The sequence below is a fragment of the Astatotilapia calliptera genome, chromosome 10 (assembly GCF_900246225.1).
Source record: "Astatotilapia calliptera chromosome 10, fAstCal1.2, whole genome shotgun sequence".
In the NCBI taxonomy this organism is placed as follows: domain Eukaryota; kingdom Metazoa; phylum Chordata; class Actinopteri; order Cichliformes; family Cichlidae; genus Astatotilapia; species Astatotilapia calliptera.
The window spans coordinates 28899884-28906259 of NC_039311.1; positions in this window are offsets into that span (position 1 = coordinate 28899884).

Consider the following 6376-nt stretch of genomic DNA (forward strand, 5'->3'; position numbering starts at 1 on the left):
TCAGTGAAGCTCATTGCTTAAACCTTGTGTTTTCTTAGAGTAGAGCAATAAGATTTGCTCACCCTTTGAATGCGCTCTGTTTATTTAGCTTCACCCAAACATTAATCTTAATTTTCACTGTCTTTGCCACAAGATTTAAATTGTTTGTATATCATATTAATTGATAATTAAAAATGCTGTGTAACTTAAAATTCATATTGTTTTCAGCCACAAAACGTGCATGTAGACAAGGCACTTTCAATCCTGGCAGCTTAAAACACCAGCATTATCATTGTTAATTGTGATGAAATTTGACTCCACTGTGTTTATAGCAAGTAGTTATGGATTGTTAAACAGGCAACTCTGTTGGCATGTTTAAGCAGGCTCAACAATATTTTGTTGAGGGTGGTTTTCTTAAATATAACCAGCAGGCACAAACCGTTGTGACTTAGAGCAGTATCATGAAACAAGCACTAATGAACACAGTGCGGGGTATTAATAGTTATTAATACCCCGCACTCGTGGCTCAAGAGTTGGGAGTTCGCCTTGTAATCGGAAGGTTGCCGGTTCGAGCCCCGGCTTGGACAGTCTCGGTCGTTGTGTCCTTGGGCAAGACACTTCACCCGTTGCCTACTGGTGGTGGTCAGAGGGCCCGGTGGCGCCAGTGTCCGGCAGCCTCGCCTCTGTCAGTGTGCCCCAGGGTGGCTGTGGCTACAATGTAGCTGCCATCACCAGTGTGTGAATGTGTGGATGACTGGATATGTAAAGCGCTTTGGGGTCCTTAGGGACTAGTAGAGCGCTATATAAATACAGGCCATTTACCATTTTACCACTTATCAACTATCTTGTGTCATATATAAAATCTCAAATGTTTCATTCAAATCTAAAGAGACAAAAATCTGTTTAGTGTATATATATATAATTTATTAGCTGATTGAACACAGTTGTTGCTGAAAGCAAACTAAACAAAAAGTGGAAGTAAAACCAAATGGCAAACACTCAACACTACTATAAAATAAAAAAAAGGAAATACCTAACCAGAGTTGTCACAATTAACACCAAAGAACATGTGCGTGTCTTATCAGTGCTGTATCTGACAATATTTCACACCGCAGAACTAAACCTTTCCCCTCTTGTAGCAGCAGTTTTTCCAGTGCATTTGCAGTCAGACACGAAAACTACTAGGGTGTCCAATACAGCTTTGACCATATGACGTCTGCATAACAACGAAGGTTGGGTTGATGTAAATCACACGACTGTTAACTTAGAGACTGTGCTTCACGTATCATTTGGCAATTGTCTTTTTTCATGAAGTGTGACTGAGTTTATTTATGCACATAACTAGCGAGAACATGGTTGAGCTGTTCGTGATGCACGTGTCAAAAGATGTCAGAAAAGAGTAACAACGTATCATTAGGCTTTTATTGTCCAATTGCGTCAGTTTGCTGATGTCAGACTTAAGGTCTGAATGTGCTGAGAATCTGTGGGAAAATTCACAAATGGTATGCTTTTCTCTGTATACTTAATATGACAATAGGAACTCCCGCCACACTGGTTGGCCTGCATATTTAGAGTCTATAATTATAGCAAAAGGGAACATAACATTCTGAATACTTTTAGATAACAGAAAATGAAGGAGGCCATAGCTGACTAATTTACAACCCATCCCCTATTGCCTCCAGGGACAAGATCATTCCTACAGTTTCTAGAGTTTCTGGGGGTAACATGCAGTGGCTAAAGTGGGATCTGGTAGTTGGGATAACCCAAAAATGTGGTGTAGCGGTGCAGTATGAGGAAATGAATCAGTTAGTAATTAGTCACATGTTAGCTTCACAAGATTTGTTTTCTTTTTGTGCGAGATATGATTAGCTGGCTGCTGCTGGCTCTGATATCCATCGCTCTAAATTTCATCATTTCAACCCTGCAGAACAGAAACCCAGCAGTTAGAGGATTTAGGACAGACCCACCAAGAGTCTAGTTGCTGGTGGTGTTGAAGATGTAGACTGACACTTGGATGGAGCTCTGAGTGACCTGGGTGAGTTGGAGGGAGGAGGTGGGTTGCACGAATGAGAGTCTGAAAGGTAGAATGGCAAAGGGCATGACGCAGAGTGGAGGCTGAGTGGCTCAATGTAGGTGGGCGAGAAGATGATTGGACTAGAGCAATGATGACACCACTGACACTGACAGTGTGGGAAAGTGGAGTGGTGTAAAGAACAGACTACTGGCTGAACACCCAGGAAAGCAGGCAGATGAGTGATTACAGATCTTCCTTATTGAACTTACGCATAAGCTTCTTTCTTTAAATCAATCATTAACATTAAGAAAAGAACCATGTTGAATATTACTTATCTAAAGGTGCATTTCACCAGTCTGATAGCATCAGCAGACTTGGATCTGTTTATTTTCCCCACAGAAACCCATTTATACAACTTATTTTCATTACATATTTTTCTCAAGTTGTCCACTGCCCACTAGTGGGACCCACCCCACAGTTTGCAGCTCTGTTCAGGGGAACTTTTAACTAGCAACCTGCTTTTGACTGCTAACGTGTGCACATGCTGATGCATAAATTATATATATATTATATATGATACAGTCTTGATGACCTTATGATTTTATGTTGTTGGCAGAAAGCTAAAATCTGGCACAGAAAATTACATTTGAGGCTGATGGGAATGCTGTGAGTGCCCATGATGAACCAAAATGACAATTAAAAAATTAAAGTAATCAAGTTATTCTAGTGACTAAACTGACCAATTTGGGTCATTAATGACTAATTTAATGTGTCTATGTCTTTATATTTGACATACACTCTTAAGTCCCTTTGATTGTGTAATCTGAGTTGTTTCATTGTCACTTTGGACATTAAATGTTTGCCCTGTGACTTCTGTATTTTGAGTGCTCAGTAAAACTATGAACGTGCTATATAAAGCCAAAAATTCTCAGAATTATATCCACACAACATTCAACTTTTGTTGCCACATAAACGGATCAATTACCGCAAAAAGCTGACAGAAAAACTCATTACACAGAATAAATGAGCCCACTTGGTCACTTGAACGTTGACCTGATTGTGGAACTTGATGGAGGATCACCATTTTTATTATTTAGTCCTAAGAGTGACGTTGCCCTCCAAAATTTAAATCAAAAATCTCCAAAAACAACGTAGTGGTGGCATCAGAGCAAGAATTAAAGATCACCAAAGCAGTTCTATAGTCAAAGTACTGTGAAACCTGCCGATTGCACTGATCAGCAATCCATCAAACACATGATTTATGTGTTTGTATTTCATGTTGTTTCTAAGAGGAAAGACAAACTGGAGCCACAAAACCAGATTTGTGAGCTAAAATATAGATGATTAACTGTTAATTACACCCCTCAAAGGTGGCCTATGTCACTTTTGTTAAACTATTATTGTGCAAACACAGTCATACCATGGAGAATTTAAAAAATGACACCCCACCCATTGTTTAGTAACATGCATTTTTTTCTTCGTTGCCTAAAAGGCGTTTGGAAGACGTTTGGGCTTGGTCAGTTATTAAAATGCTCAAACTGCATGAGAAGGATGACTAATTTCTCTGCTGTAATCCTACATGCTCAGTACATACCCGAACTACAGTCTGCTCTGCCTGGTTGTTGTTATTAATGTTTTTAAAATATGAATAAAGATATTGTTGAATGAAAAAAAACTTAAGTGTCTGTCCCCATGTACCCGCCTCCGTTTTGTTCTTGTTGTGCACTCTACGTTTACCGTATAAATCCTTTAATTGCAAAGATGGAAAGAGATGCCATAGACAGAAATAGTAACATTAACCCTGAGTCTAAATTTTTGGGAGAAATATTTAACATAGATAGTGGTAGAAGTTTAAGTTCCACTTACAAATAAACGTTTTAATACCCTTATTGGGACAACAATGATGGTAATTCTATTGCACGGCACTGATAATGCTTCAAAATAACTGCCTGCGTTTCAAGACACTGTAGTAAAACTTGCTTACTGACAGTCTCAGACTTGGCATAAATCAATTCAGCAGTGAAGCATGACCAAAATTAACTTAAATTCAATCTCATACAGGCAGAGTGAACACTGTATACTGCAGGAAGAGGGTGGCACAACATGCTATTACACAGCCAGAAGCACTCACATTCACACTTATGGTGAGCCTACTCACCATGCTTTTGGACTGTAGGGGGAAACTGGAGCATTCATAAAGGAAAATGTACACGGAAAGGCCTTAAGTGTTAAAACACACCTCTAAGGCAAAATGCTAACCACGGTTTCGCCAGAATTTCAGTAAAGCACACATGCTTGAACTCTGATTAAGGTTTTATCCACTTTGTCATGAGGTTTTTATTACTGTTTACTCTTCTGATTCATTTTATTGAGCGTGCTGGGATTCACGCATACCAAAGGGCACACACTGGACCTCGTTTTTACTTTGGGTTTAAATATTGACTTTATTCATTCTGAGGACACTTTGAATTTCTGACCATCTGTATCCCATCCGTATTCTTTTTTGCTAATAAAGTTTCTGCTAATTTCAATGTATTTTTATCCCCCCAGGATGAAACTTGATCTCGTAATTAATCTTTTTAATTTTAATGATCATTGTCTTTTCATTTCATGTCATTCTGACCTGTTAAAATTAGATTATCTCCTCTTTGAAACATTTCCCTTTGAATAAATCCATTTACAAAATATCCAAAGGTGGCGATCAACTCATTTAAAAGTTCATCTCCTTCTTTTCAGTTTATTTAAACACTTCAGTAGGAGACGTGACAGCTGCCTATTTTCCATTCCTGGTTTCTAAGACCAGAGGTAATCCTCAGATCTTATTTGACACTCTTAGTCATATTGTTTTTCACCTGCTTTCCCAAGTTTTTCAAATTAAGATTGTCCTACTCAGAGCTCATGCTGTTATTTTTAAAAGCTTTTTATCTGTTTGGGTAAAGACCCAAGCTAATCAAATTAGTTGACTCAATAAATACGTCCTGCTTCCCTCTTGATGTTTTACCTGCATCTCTATTCAAAAATGTCTTGGGCTGGAGGCTTTCCCAGCTACCATAGGGCGAGTGGCAGGGTACACTCTGGACAGTATGTCACAGGGATAACACAGAGAGATGGATAACCATTCACACTCACATTCAGACAACTTAGAATAACCAATTAACCCAACCCCACTAACTGCATGTCTTTGGACTGTGGGAGGAAGCTGGAGTACCTGGAAAGAGCACACACAAACATGGGGAGAACATGCAGACTCCACAGGTCAGACTCAGGACTCTCTTGCTTTGAGGCTGTTAACCACCTCGCCACCATGTAGCCCAGAATCCTGTCATCTCAGCAGTTTTAGAGCAATCTAAAAATGATCTTTTGTCATTAAGATTAGAGGCTGAGCAGCTAACAGCTGTTTTAGACAAATTAAGCATTTTGCATAAAATCAATCTGTCATTCACAGGCCTCATTTAATCAAAGCAGCTTTTCTTAGAGTCTCTAATGCCACGTTAATGCGTAATGACATGTTAGTGTATGTTCTGTTTTGCTGATGATGGACTCGTTTTCTCGGTTGGATGCTGTTAACCATGAAATACCGGGTGGGTCCACCTGGGTTTTATTCGTCCACTTCTCTAGTCCACAGTGAGCACACAGCTCTGTTCTGGGGCCTTTATTCTATCTGTTAGATCTGCGCTGTCTTCTGCACATTTTGAACACTGTTAAGGACATTTTTTTATCACTGCTATGCAGATGACAGTCAGTTGTATATCTCTTTAAACCCTCAGATGACTCTGAGTTGCAGATTTTGCACAGTTACTTCGACTCAATCAAAAGGTGAATGGCAGACAATTTTTTCCAATGTAATGAAGAGAATGCGGGAGTCTGTTTTTATAATATAAACTCTCAATTCTCTTGCCAGTTTTTATGAATCTTCTATCAATAATCTAGGGGTAACTTTGGGCTCCAACCACTTTTTAGATGCTAGTGTTGGATCACTGGTTGACTCTTTCTTTTACTGTATTTTATTGTTTTATACATTACTCATTAAAATATTGCGTGTCATGCTTTGAATTGGAAAGTGTTATTAAAGACTTTATTACATCACTGGATTATTGTAATCCATTGTTCATTTGCCATAACAAAGCTTCCTTGGAACATCTGCATCTTGTTAAAAATGCTGCTGCTGCTCTTCTCACTAGGTCTTCTGACCACTCACGTGTTACGTGGTAATTCAGTTAGACTGGCTCCCAGTTGACGTAAGTCTTCTTTAAGAGTCTGGTTTAGATTTTTAGAGATCTTCATAGACATGTACAGGTGTACATCTGTGAACTTTTCTATCTCCAGCAGATAGCTGAGCTCATGTAATCAGAGCCTGCTGGCTATACAGAATGCAAGGCTAAG